The 14,702-nt window shown below is 35.2% G+C and overlaps 1 protein-coding gene and 1 non-coding gene across 3 annotated transcripts in view; one reads left to right on the forward strand and one right to left on the reverse strand.

The window, feature by feature from the left end:
• The window catches only part of Ptr (Patched-related), a 126,085-nt gene that overhangs the window by 45,856 nt on the left and 65,527 nt on the right, over positions 1-14,702 (forward strand). The gene's annotated exons all lie outside the window — the stretch shown is intronic.
• Positions 1,235-1,308, reverse strand: TRNAN-GUU (transfer RNA asparagine (anticodon GUU)). The gene has a single exon. It is a non-coding gene; the product is annotated as a tRNA-Asn (tRNA).

Below are 14,702 nucleotides of genomic sequence, written 5' to 3' on the forward strand. Positions count from 1 at the left end.
AAGCAAGGAATGTTCCTCAACCGAGGCATATGATTTGAAAAGTTTTACATCGTTTGCGTACATCAAGATTTTTGAATATTTAATTGTACCAGATATATCGTTTATGAACAACAAGAACAGAATCGGACCAAGATGGCTGCCCTGGGGAACACCAGAAGAAATATTGATGACCCCAGAAAGTGTATTTTTAAAGATTACTTTTTGCGTACGATAACCTAGATACGAAGAAATCCAACATATAAGACGGGGTTGAATACCGAGTTGACCGAGCTTATGAATAGGTAATGGGTGTGATACTTTGTCGAAAGCTTTACTGAAATCGGTGTAAATTACATCAGTGTGAAGGCCTTTTCTAAATCCATTAGAAACGGTCAATATAACTCACCTTCGCTAGCTGGCTTTCAACGCTTTAGTAGTGAAACTATCCTTGCGATTTTCCATTGCTTGGGAATGACAAGGCACTTCAACGACAAGTTGAAAACGTGCGTCAGATAGCTAAATCCCTCAACGCCGAGGTGTTTCAGCATTGGCATGGCTATACCGTGTGGGGTTATTAACTTAGAGGGCTGGGCCTTTTTACCGGCTTCTTTAATCTCTGTTGGGGTAACAGTAATCGACTTCATGTCGTGTTTGTATTTATGTGCCGGTCTGTTTTCACGACGTCTAGCCTTGTCTACTGAAGAATGCATTACAAATTTCAGGCGGAGAAAGCTCGCGCATTTCTTCAAGCCCGACAGAGTTTTATCGCCAGAGGCGATCAAATCCTTATTTTCACACTTCAGAGACTAACATTTTTTTTATGGCGAGTGATTTGCTCACCTACGACTTGATTAAATATTTAATTTACTATTAACAGACAACACAAGACTTCACTATTAGTCAAATATTTGCTTGCATATTAGAAGCGTTAATTATGTTTTCAAACGAGTTAATTAGGTGTGAATTTGGCCAATTCTTATCATATATATTTTTTGCTTTAATGGGTATTTCTACTAGTTGTCTTTATTTTGTTGTTGGTTGAACAATTCATTCACCAAATGTTTGTTGTGATCTATATTTTTGTACTATGTACATAATTTCATTCATAATAAGTCCATAGTTTTTTTTAAGACTACCGCCAACTTTTGAAAAAAATGCACTATATCCAGATTCTACATTTTTTATTCAATTACCATATATGTACAACTCAACTTCATTTATAATTTAAATTTCAAAATTATGAAACTATTGTAAGCGCTCCCGGGTGGTCTCGAACCACCAACCTTTCGGTTAACAGCCGAAAGCGCTAGCCAATTGCGACACGGAGGCTATCCTAGAGCGTATGCTCATTATGATTATGCTAAGATAGCGCGTAACAGAGTTTTTATCACAAAAAAACAGCAACAATTTTATCAAAGAGCATAGAAGTATAAAGAAAGTCCAAAGCAAGGGGTAGTACGAAACAGTGAACTAATAAGTCGCAGCAGTGTACGTAACTTTTCACTCAATAAATTTAACTTTTAATTCGCAACTCGATTGCTAGTAGCATTTTACTTATTTGGTTTGGTTTGTAAATTTTTCATCAAAACACTGATTGTTACTATTCTTCATTCATTTCGATAAGGGTAGGTTGTGGTAGCCACCCTGGTTTTAGCGGTAGCTACCCTGCAGCGGATATGGAAGACAGTCACGCAAATCGGATGCACCTCAGGACTGGGGCCGTATTACGTGTTACGATCAGTGACTGAAAACCATTTTCACTCAAGCGATAACTATGCAACTGTCAAACTTTTTCTAAAAATTATAATACGTTATGGATCTAACGAGTACTATTTGTCGCTAGTTCAAATATGCCCTTAATCCGATCCATCATTTCAGAGCTATTGTGATTTAAAAAATGAGTTTCGATCGTAACACGTAATACGGGCCCTGATGTTAGCCAGACTTACACCAATAGCGCTTAAGTCTTAGCTATATGTATTAATTAATGGATCAAAGACTGTTGCATTAACTTGGCATCTCGCATAAATATGTGCATACATAAGTCAAGTTGATATGAAATGAAAATACATATATACATCCATACATACCTACATATAACGCCCGAAGTTAAATAACGCAGCGAATGCTATGTATGTATGTATGTGTCGCATCATGCCTCACTCAAAAGCAATTTGCGCGCACATTTGTCAGCGAACAACCACACGCAGTAATTTTTTTTGGTAAAAATGTTACTTTTGTTTAAACAATTTTGTGATATAAGAAAATAATCAATTATTTTTTTTTTTATGCAAAACGAAGGCAAATATTTCAAAGTTTTATCGCAAAGAAGAAATATTCCAATCGATCCATTCGTTTTGAATTTATAGCTGTGTAAACAAAAATTTTATGATTTTTTTCTACAAAAGTGGAGTTTTTAGACTTTTTAGGCAAATTTTAGAATTTTTCTCTCCGTAAGAACAATCCTCGTACCTTAAGGAATATTCTAAAAAAGGAATTAGCGAAATCGGTTCAACCGTTCTCGAGATTAGCGCTTATTTCACAATTCAACAACTTATTTTTATATTATAGATCATTCTGTGAGTATATCGTCTGCCATCCAGCAAAAGTCACTTAGTCTATTTTGGCACTTTTGAGTTAATGACAGCAAAGAGTATCAAAAAGGAAGAATTCTAACTGGCAAACCTCATTAAATCCTTTTGAGTATGTATAGCGGGTTGCATCCTTAGGATTTAATCTTACTTACCAACTTAATTGGCGCTTAACCGTTTAAATCAATATGGTATAAGATTTAATTATAAAGTTATTAAATCATTTTGGACTTAGTGATTTTTGCATTGATTATGTAAATACATTTTTTTTTTTATGTAAATACAAAACATTATACAAGACGGTATGGTTCCTTCTCTCTATCCATTTTAAGCTTTCTCTGCCCACGATAACCTTAACTTAACTCTCCCTCCATTATAAGTTAGGGCTCGTCAGTAGCAGCAGGTATAGGAAGGGCGACCTGCTCTTCGCGTCCTGCACTCGGTCAAGGCTGCAGTTGTTGGGGCTGCAGAATTGTCATTTCTCGAGGCAGCAATTAAGCTAAGTCCTAGAATACTTCTAGTATTTGCCAAAAGAACGGAGCCATTCTATAAAATAAATCCTGTTATCTGATTGGCGTTCTTTTGTTTGGTCGTCAAACAAATTCTGATACCACTATAGACACATTCAGTCTATGTGAGGTCTTCATTAACCGGCCAATTCAACTTAACCTAACCTCCCTCCAATAAATTCCAAAAAAAAAACACAAAATTTATAACAAATATCCATTATTTTGTATTCTCTTTAACCCGTACTCTCAATCTCCATTTCACAGCTCTCAAGCTATTTTGCTCTATTTTTTTTGTCATTTAAATTATGTCATCATCACAATCTCCCTCTTTTTCCACATCTGTCTTTCCTTTTAACACTCGTAATTTCTCTCAGCTTTTATTAATTTCTAAAAAGATTATTTGAAACTTGAGCTCCATTTTTTAACTCTCTCGATGAACAAAAATTACGGTCTACAAGTCGTTCTTCATACCTGTCCTGATGTATTGCTCGGAATAAGGACGGTATCGTAAAAAAAGAAATGGCTCTTGGGGTGTTCGAGAGAAAATTTTTGCTTAAAATTTATGGTACTGTCCGTTATGTCGATGGCGATTATCGAAGGAGGCATAATAATGAGCTGTATGATCTTTACGTAGATATGACAATAGTGCAGCGAATAAAGACCTAAATGCTTGACTAGGTCATGTTACGCGAATGGACGATGACGTTCCGACAAAGAAAGTATTTCAGTCTACACTGCAGTCTGGAAGCAGAGGAAAGGGTAGGCCTCACGGGATTGGGTCAGGCAGGTGGAGGAAGATTTGATCTTTCTTGGTGCTATCAGTAAGCGTCAGTTAGCTGAAAACGAGGATAGCTGGCGTTAACAAGAATTAATCATCATGATGTTGATGATGATAAACATTGACTTGAAAAATATTTGAAAAATCCTTAACGAAACAAAAAGCTTTAACCATAATAACTTTTTAATTCAAATATTTTAAATTCATTAAAGACAATCAAAACAGAGTTTGCAATCATTAGCCTTGACGTTTGCGCCTTTCAAACATTTGCACTAAGACACTGAACTTACACTATTACTACAATTGGCAGCGCATTTGTGAGACAGTTCATATGAATGCCTTTTGGTTTTATGAATAGTTGTGATGGCTTTTAAATGTTGGCAGCGTGTCAAAAAGTTCAAGTATTTAATTAGAAGAAAAACAACAAATTACACAACGTAAATCTGTAAATTGTTAACACCAGCAGATGAGCACCGAAAAAAAAAATTGCATACAGATTATAAAAAAAGGAGTGCAAAAGTTTGCAAATATTAATAACGTTCAATTTAAATAAATAAATACATTTAAGGCACGATTGCCTCCGAGGAGATTTAAGGTCGAGCTTCATTTCCAATTTGCGTCGTACTCCTCTTAATTTTTCCTACAAATTGGAGGGACGGGCGTTCATGTTTTATGCCGACTTCGAACGGCATCTGCAAGGCAGATGAGTTTTCACTGTGAAGCATTTCGGGTCAGAAATGCACTCGTATAACTTGCAAATCACTGCCAGGGCGACACCGCTTAGAAAAGCTTGTCTTTTATTGAAAAAACTTGTTTTTAAATGTTTCATGTTGCTTTGTTCGGTGCTTCAAACCACGATCTTCGGTGTGGTAGCCGGAGTACGCTACCAACCACACCACCGCGGCCGCGTTCATTTCAGTGGAAATAAAACTCATTCAACGCCTACCTCCAACACATTCCCACATTTAATTGTGATTCACTTCATTTTTTTTATTGTTATGTTTTATTTACGTTTCCTAATTTACATTAAAAACAGCTCCCAAAAACGTAAACAAAATTAAGTAGGTCAAATTTTCGCAAACGGATTTAATAAAATTTATATACAATATAAATGCGCTAAACATTCTCTAAATAACTTAATTCAGCGGCAGGTAGAGTTACTGGTTTTATACGAATCATTAATTCATAAATCTGCGGTAAAAAGCGAAAGCACAAAACAAAAACAATTCAGCTCTCAAATGAAATAAAGTAAAAAATTTTGAAAAGAGTTCACTCTTGCATTTGAATATTTCCCTTAGCGCTCATTTCAACAGCCAGTCAGCTGGGAAATATTCAACCAAAAAATTCATAAAAACTAAAATTGTAAAAAACTCCATTCATGTATCAAAATCAATGTTAAATTTTACTATACCAAATCATAATTATTGTCTGTCACTGCTGTGCAAATAAATTTTATCGCCTACGCCACCAAATCTCTTGCGCTAATGCATTCGCTAAAGACTTACCAACACCGCACTAGACTTACCAACACCGAAATGAGGTTTGTCGTTTGAGTCTTTTGTTATGGTACTTTGGCTGCTGTGCAAATGCCTTAGTTCACCTTAACGACATTTCAATGGTCTTTGCGCTGTGCGGCACATGAGACCATGACATTGTTGTTTATCGTAAATTAAAGTATGTTTGTTGTTTGTTTTGATTTGTTATTGGAAGTAGAAAATAGTTGGATTTTTGCACAGCGTATACCCGCTTTGAATTTAATTTCATTGCATTTTGTGTTAGTTGTAGGTATGTGGGTGTTATTTTTTTCAAGACAGGGAAAGGAAAGAAAAACTTTGTTATAGGTGTGTTAGAAACTAAGATATCGGGTTGTTATCGGAAAGTTATGTCTTCGTTATATAAAATCTATCGACTAATAATAGAAAGTTATCGATATGTTATCAAAATTTATCGATTTTCTATCGAAAAAAATATCGATTTGTTATCAAAAAGTCATATTTTTACTATGGAAAACTTTGTTTATTTATCGAAAAATCATCGACATTTTTTCAAAAATTTATCGATTTGTTATTGGAAACTTTTCAAAAAAATATCGATTTGTTATCAAACAGTTATCTATTTATCATCGAAAACTTTTATTTATTTATTAATCTTCATAGAAAAATGTTCAACATTTTATCAAAATGTTATTGATTTGTTATTGGAAACTTATCGATTTGTAATCGCATTGTTTCTAATTTGTTTTTGGCGTGTTATCGAATTGTTATCACATAGTAATCGATTTGTTACAAAAAAGTCGATTTGAAACCGAAAAGAAATCGATTTCTTATCGGTGCGTAATCAGTTCTTTATCGGCATGTTATCGATTCGCTAACAGCGACTCATCGATTTGTTATGAAACAGATACTTCAATATTAAACCGATGAAGCATCTTTAGCCCCCCGATAACGCACTAATAAGAAGCCGATGACTCGGTGAAACCAAAGCGATAACTCGGTTTACCGATAATAAGGCGATGAGGGAAAAATTACTTGTCGGTATCGGTGAAGAACCCGAAATAATTTGCTTCTATTAAAGCTACTCCTGCTATGGTGTAACTTCAAACCTGTCGAGCTGTAGTTAATTTAAAACATTCGTTTTTAAGAACTTAATTTATGTATATTTAAACATCGAAATTTACGAGTACCTGGTACTCACGCCTTTTCTTCTTTATGTGCAAAAACAAATAAACTAAGTTTGGTGTAAGCAAAGCGCGTGTTTTTTTGGTCACCCTAATTTGCATGCATACTTAGATCAATAGTCCACCTTAATCGTTTAGCTTATTGCTTGTTTGCTGTTCATTTGTCTTCATTTTTAGTTCGATTTCGTTTAGTAAATTTATTGCTTGCCCAATTGCTTTTTTTGCGACATAAACAGCCTCGAAATCGGCTTTGATATTGTTTTTTTTCGCATACAGCAGCGATTAAAAAAAATAGCAGTGGCAATTTTTAACCAATTTCATCAATTCAATTCAAATTTTTTTTATTTTCGATATTTTAAGAAAAAAGCTTGTATGAATGTTCTAACTGAAACTATGCAAACCAATCGGAGAAACGCTTCCGACAAAATTCGAAAATTCGAGAAATTTTAAATTTTTATTTAGAATTTCCTGAATTTTTTTTTTTTTTTGATAGAGCAGTTTGGTGGGCCAATCAATTTTAGTCTAACAAATGTAGTCTAAATAGGTGCCTCAAAACTTTCATTGATTTTTGAAAATTTTTTTTGCGAATGGTGCTTCAGATTTTCTTCCATACAAAACAACTGTTTCATATTTTGTATGTAGGAAAATTTTAAACACCTTTCGAAAAAAATTCCCAAATATATACCAACTTTGAGATTCCTAAAACTTTTACTTTGTTAACATAAAATTGATTGGGATACCAAACTTTTTGCACAAACTCTAAATAAAGAGTTCGAAACGTTCGTAAAATTTTTTCCAAATTTTTTTGAAAATATGAATGGGTTTGCTGCATAGTTTTAGCTACAAAGTACATGAAAGCCTTTACTGAAACTATCAAAAATAAAAAAAGAAGAACGTAAAAGAAAATATTTTATAAAAATGCTCATTCCTATTTTCGTGTTCGCTACTGTATATGTTTTATGACTTTGCATAATTTTTAACTATTCTAATTGACAATTATTGTGCGAATGTCGTTCAAAAATGGGGAAAATACATAAATTTTTTATTACCAGATGCTTATTTGTTGTTGTTATTGTACAAAACGTCCAACCAAAAACTGTCTGCGAAGTCATCTACCCATAGTTCCAAAAAAAAGCGACATTGAAATATGTGGGTTTTATGCTCACATTAGTTTTTGATGAGCTGCTTTCAACGGGCATATGAAGAAAAGCGTATATGTATATTTGTGAAATCTTCACAAATCTACTTGTTATCGATATGTTATCTAAATGTCACTGATAAGTCAGTGATTTATTATCGGCTTCTTTTGGCCTTGTTATCGATAACAATTCATATTGGTTTTCTAAAGATCACCGCTAAACCCCAATAACTCTTTGATAAAAAAACCTGATCGCCTGTAGATAACAAAACAATAAGAAGAGAGTAACTTGTCGAGGGCAAGCCGATAACTAGCCGATCACTAGTCGATAACAAGCCAACAACACGCCGATAGCAAATCGGCAACTTTTTGATATCAACCAGATATCGGTTATAATCGATAAAGCTGATAACACAATAATAACGCGCCAACGACAAGCCGATAGCAAACCGACCACCAATGGATACCGGTTGGAGGCGATAACAAACCGATAATACTTCTATAAAAAGCCGATAACAAACAAACAACTCGGCAGTATCGGTTGTTATCGATAATAAATAAATAACAGGCAGATGATTCTTCTCTCAAATAGTCTTGAAATCATACCGAAATAGCCTTAAACTATTCCCAACAGGGTTCCCAAAAAGTCCCAAAGTAGTGCCGAAATAGTCTTGAAATAATTCCAAAACAGTTTTGAAACCAATCGTGCAAAATTCCCAAAGTAGTCTAGCAATGGGCCCGAAACAATCGCAAATGGTAAGAAAATAGTTCCACAATGAAACAAAAATTGTTCAAAGGTACCACAGACATGATTTCATAAAAGTCGCACAGCATGTACGGATTCATGATCACAAAGCAACACCGGTATTATTAAGGAGAGATTCTAAATTATCTTTAATATTTCTGTAATTTAACCGAAATGGGTCTAAAATATTCCCGACATTGCGTCGAAAAGTCCCAAAGTAATTTCGGAAAGGTTTTGAAATGATTCCGAGATGGTTTTAGAACCCATCGCGGAAAAATCCTAAAGTAGTCAAGAAATATGACCAAATAATACCAAATTCTAACAAAAAAATTCGGGAATAAAACAAAAATGGTCCTTAAATATTCCAGGCATGATGAAAATCCCGACATCTGATTTCGAACCAGTAACGCTATCATTACGAAAGTGTCCAGAATACGTTATAGAATGCTACCAGAGTCGTTTCAAGAACATCACAAAGGGGTACTATGGCTCGGCCTATTATAATATTCAGTTCAAACTAGTCCCAGAGTAATACGTACATCGCTTGGTCGACTGCGTTCCTCTTATGATTTGCGGGTGGTTGAGCAGTATTTACAGTATTTCCCAGCCTTTTTTATCACGTGCTAGGCGTAGGGAGCGAAACTGTCTCCTGGAATATTCGGATATCCGCTTCATTGTCATTATGTCTATTTTTTCTTATGTAAGACCTTGTCTTCTTTAGTGCATATGTTTCGGTGAAATATCGTTTTCTGTTCAATTAGCCTTTTAAGCATTCTATCGTAAACCAATTGTGTTTCAATATATATAAACAATTCGCGTGGGAATGAATTATTTGCAAATTTATGTGAGATACGGAAATCTATGCCAAAAAGTCTGCTAACAATTATTCAAATCGGGATCATTTATACTACAGTTAATTCATCATTCTCAGCTCTGCTGTTTTTATTATATGTAGTAGTTAATATATGTATTTAAGGGTGGTCCTTATAAATCAAATTTCCGATTTTTTTCAGTCTCGCACCTTCAAACGACAATACCAAAGACAAAAAAGCAAGATTCAGAACCACCCTAAAGATAGTGTTATAGTTGGAGATACCAAATATATATCTTCGTCCTGATTGGAATCGTTTAAGAGGTACCGCAGAGTGGTTAGAGTTCATATATTAATATATTCAGTTTGTATGGTGGAATTTGAACTGTAACCTCTGTGCAACTCGCCTTAACCATTTCCAATCGGGATGCAAATTTATATGTGGAATCACCAACTATGATATTACCTATTTTGGTTATAGGGAAACAAACAATATAATTAAAATTTTTGGAGTCTCCATAGAGATATTTTACTTTTATTACTGTGCGGCACCCTTTAATTCTCTCCAATCAAGACCTTGGTATTATCGTTTAAATGATTTAGGCTGAAAAAACGAAATTTTCATTTATATGGACCACCCTAATGTGCATATCTGCCTGTACTCGAGCACGTTTGATCAAGTTAACTTTATATTTCAAGAATGAAGCTAAATAAAACAAGTAAGGAAGGTTAAGTTCGGGTGTTACCGAACATTACATACTCAATTGAGAGCTATGGTGACAACATAAGGGAAAATAATCATGTAGGAAAATGAACCGAGGGAAACCCTGGAATGTGTTTGTATGACATGCGTATCAAATGAAAGGCATTAAAGAGTATTTTATGAGGGAGTGGGCCATAGTTCTACAGGTGGACGCCATTTAGGGATATAGCCATAAAGGTGGATCAGGGTTGACTCTAGAATGCGTTTGTACGATATGGGTATCAAATGAAAGGTGTTAATTATTATTTTAAAAGGGAGTAATCCTTAGTTCCATAGGTGGACGCCGTTTCGTGATATCGCCATAAAGGTGGAGCAGGGGTGACTCTAGAATTCGTCTGTGCAATATGGGTATCGAACGAAAGGAGTTAATGAGTTTTTTAAAAGGGAGTGGGCCTTAGTTCTATAGGTGGACGCCTTTTCGAGGTATCGCAATAAAGGTGGACCAGGGGTGACCCTAGAATTTGTTTGTACAATATGGGCATCAAACGAATGGTGTTAATGAGTATCTTAAAAGGGAGTGGGCCATAGTTCTATAGATGGACGCCATTTAGGGATATCGCCATAAAAGTGGACCAGGGATGACTCTAGAATGTGTTTGTACTATATGGGTATCAAATTAAAGGTATTAAGGAGGGTTTTAAAAGGGAGCGGTGGTTGTTGTATAGGTGGTCGCCTTTTCGAGATATCGCCATAAAGGTGGACCAGGGGTGACTCTAGAATGCGTTTGTACGATATGGGTATCAAATTAAAGGTATTAATGAGGGTTTTAAAAGGGAGTGGTGGTTGTTGTATAGGTGATCGCATTTTCGAGATATCGCCATAAAGGTGGACCAGGGGTGACCCTAGAATTCGTTTGTACAATATGGGTATAAGAAGAAAGGTGTTAATGAGTATTTTAAAAGGGAGTAATCCTTAGTTCCATAGGTGGACGCCGTTTCGAGATATCGCCATAAAGGTGGAGCAGGGGTGACCCTAGAATTTGTTTGTATAATATGGGTATCAAAAGAAAGGTGTTAATGAGTTTTGTAAAAGGGAGTAATCCTTAGTTCCATAGGTGGACGCCGTTTCGTGTAATCGCCATAAAGGTGGAGCAGGGGTGACTCTAGAATTCGTTTGTGCAATATGGGTATCGAACGAAAGGAGTTAATGAGTATTTTAAAAGGGAGTGGGCCTTAGTTCTATAGGTGGACGCCTTTTCGAGGTATCGCAATAAAGGTGGACCAGGGGTGACTCTAGACTTTGTTTGTGCGATATGGGTATCAAATGAAAGGTGTTAATGAGTATTTTAAAAGGGCGTGGGGCTTAGTTCTATAGGTGGACGCCTTTTCGAGATATCGCCATAAGGGTGGACCAGGGGTGACTCTAGAATGAGTTTGTACGATATGGGTATCAAATTAAAGGTATTAATGAGAGTTTTAAAAGGGAGTGGTGGTAGTTGTATATGTGAAGGCGTTTTCCAGATATCGACCAAAATATGGACCAGGGTGACCCAGAACATTATCTGTTGGATACAGCTAATTTATTTATATATGTAATACCTGCCAAGATTTTAAGGGTTTTTTATTTCGCCCTGCAGAACTTTTTCATTTTCTTCTACTTAATATGGTAGGTGTCACAACCATTTTATAAAGTTTTTTCTAGAGTTATATTTCGCGTCAATAAAACAATCCAATTACCTTACCATGTTTCATCACTTTTTTCGTATTTGGTATAGAATTATTGCATTTTTTTCATTTTTCGTAAATTTCGATATCGAAAAAGTGGGCGTGGTCATAGTCTGATTTCGTTCATTTTTCATACCAAGATAAAGTGAGTTCAAGTAAGCACGTGAACTAAGTTCAGTAAAGATATGTCGATTTTTACTCAAGTTATCGTATTAACCGCCATGCGGAAGGACAGACGAACTACTGGGTATAAAAACTGGGCGTGGCATCAACCGATTCCGCCCATTTTCACAGATCGGTTTTTCGTAAATTTCGATATCGAAAAAGTGGGCGTGGTTATAGTCAGATATCGTTCATTTTAAATAGCGATCTGAGATGAGTGCTCAGAAACCTACATACCAAATTTCATCAAGATACCTCAAAATTTACTCAAGTTATCGTGTTAACGGACGGACGGACGGACGGACGGACGGACATGGCTCAATCAAATTTTTTTTCGATCCTGATTATTTTGATATATGTAAGTCTATATCTATCTCGATTCCTTTATATATGTACAACCAACCGTTATCCAATCAAACTTAATATACTCTGTGAGCTCTGCTCAACTGAGTATAAATATCAACACTTTAAATCAACTTAAATGATGCCAAAACAATGCTGCCACTGGATATAATATAGGTGATATAAGGTGGCCCATTTAGAGCAAAATTTTTTCAAGCTTTTTTCATTATGCTGCAACTAACGTGCATGAAGTATGAATCTAAAGATCTTAAACAAAACAACAACAAGTTTTTTTGATTGTCATTATGTAAATACACGTATTGTGACACCCTTTTTATTCACTTATAGACACCGAATCATTAATTGCACTCTATAATAACTTGTTTTAGTCCTTGATTTTATTTGAATAAAGTCGTTTAAGACACTATATTAGATATTACCCAATAACAAACACTAAAGATTAGTATTAACCTCAACACCAGTATCGATTAAGGAGTGATAATTCTTACATGCAATTGCCATCGATTGCTGTGAGGGTCTCATGTTGTAAGTCTGAAATAAATAAAGACTGCGTTTTTTACTGGGTATGTGCCACTTGACCGTGGCTATTACTTTTGTTTCTTCGCCCTACTCTTGGCTACTGCTTTTGGAGCCAAATATATAATTGTATGTAGTATGTATGTTATTATGCATGCGCATGCGCCAATGCTACTTGATCGATGACAGTACGCACTATTTTGAGTTTTTTATTCATTCTTTATTTTTATACCTTTCATGAACATGAAATGGTAATTAACTATGGTCCGATGTTTGTAACGTTGAGAAATATAGAAGATAGACTCACCATTAAGTATACCGAATTGATCAGGGCGATGAACTGAGTTGATATAGCCATGCCCGTCTGTCCGTCAGTCTGTCTGTTTGAACGCAAACTAATCCCTCAAATTTTGAGATATCTCAATGAAATTTGGCACAAGGATGTATTTTTGTATTATATTAGACATTTGTCGGATCCGGTAGGATCGGGCCACTATAACATATATCTCCCATACAACCGATCGTTCAGATAAGACGATTTTGGTCATTCCTGCCGCAATTTAGAAAGTATAAACGTGAATATATTCTAATATATCATAGAAGATATCCTGAAAAAATCACTTTGATCGGAGCTATATATAGTTATATCCCATACAACCGATCGTTCAGAATTTTAGCCAGTTCTCCCTTAATTTCCAATATAAAAACGTTAAACTCGGTGATATATGTTTTAATCATAGAAGATTTCCTGAAAAATCTCTTTGATCGGAGCTATATGTATATAGTATATACCTATCCCATACAACCGATCGTTCAGATAGAAAGATTTTTAGCCATTTCTCCCTTAATTTCCAATATAAAAACGTTAAACTTGGTGATATTTATTCTAATATATCATAGAAGATTTCCTGAAAAAATCATTTCGATCGAAGCTATATATAATATATACCGATCGTTCAAATAAGGGGGTTTTTTGCCATTTTTAAACTCAGTTGAGCAGAGCTCACAGAGTATATTAAGTTTGATTGGATAACGGTTGGTTGTACAGGTATAATGGAATCGAGATAGATATAGACTTCCATATATCAAAATCAACAGGATCGAAAAAAAATTTGATTGAGCCATGTCCGTCCGTTAACACGATAACTTGAGTAAATTTTGAGGTATCTTGATGAAATTTGGTGTGTAGGTACCTGAGCACTCATCTCAGATCGCTATTTAAAATGAACGATATCGGACTATAACCACGCCCACTTTTTCGATATCGAATATTTCGAATAACCGAAAAAGTGCGATAATTCATTACCAAAGACGGATAAAGCGATGGAACTTGGTAGGTGAGTTGAACTTATGACGCAGAATAGAAAACTAGTAAAATTTGGACAATGAGCGTGGCACCGCCCACTTTTAAAAGAAGGTAATTTAAAACTTTGCAAGCTGTAATTTGGTAGTCGTTGAAGATATCATGATGAAATTTGGCAGGAACGTTACTCGTATTATATATGTATGCTTAAAAAATTAGCAAAATCGGAGAACGACCACGCCCACTTTTAAAAAAAAATTTTGTTTAAGTAAAATTTTAAAAGAAAAGTTAATATCTTTACAGTATATAAGTAAATTATGTCAACATTCAACTCCAGTAATGATATGGTGCAACAAAATACAAAAATAAAAGAAAATTTCAAAATGGGCGTGGCTCCGCCCTTTTTCACTTAATTTGTCTAGGATACTTTTAATGCCATAAGTCGAACAAAAATTTACCAATCCTTGTGAAATTTGGTAGAGGCTTAGGTTCTAGGACGATAACTGTTTTCTGTGAAAAAGGGCGAAATCGGTTGAAGCCACGCCCAGTTTTTATACACAGACTTCCGTCTGTCCTTCCGCTCGGCCGTTAACACGATAACTTGAGCAAAAATAGACATATATTTACTAAACTCAGTTCTCGTACTTATCTGAACTCACTTTGTATTGGTGTAAAAAATGGCCGAAATCCGACTATGAACACG

The sequence above is a fragment of the Eurosta solidaginis genome, chromosome 3, assembly GCF_040869045.1.
Source record: "Eurosta solidaginis isolate ZX-2024a chromosome 3, ASM4086904v1, whole genome shotgun sequence".
NCBI lineage: Eukaryota > Metazoa > Arthropoda > Insecta > Diptera > Tephritidae > Eurosta > Eurosta solidaginis.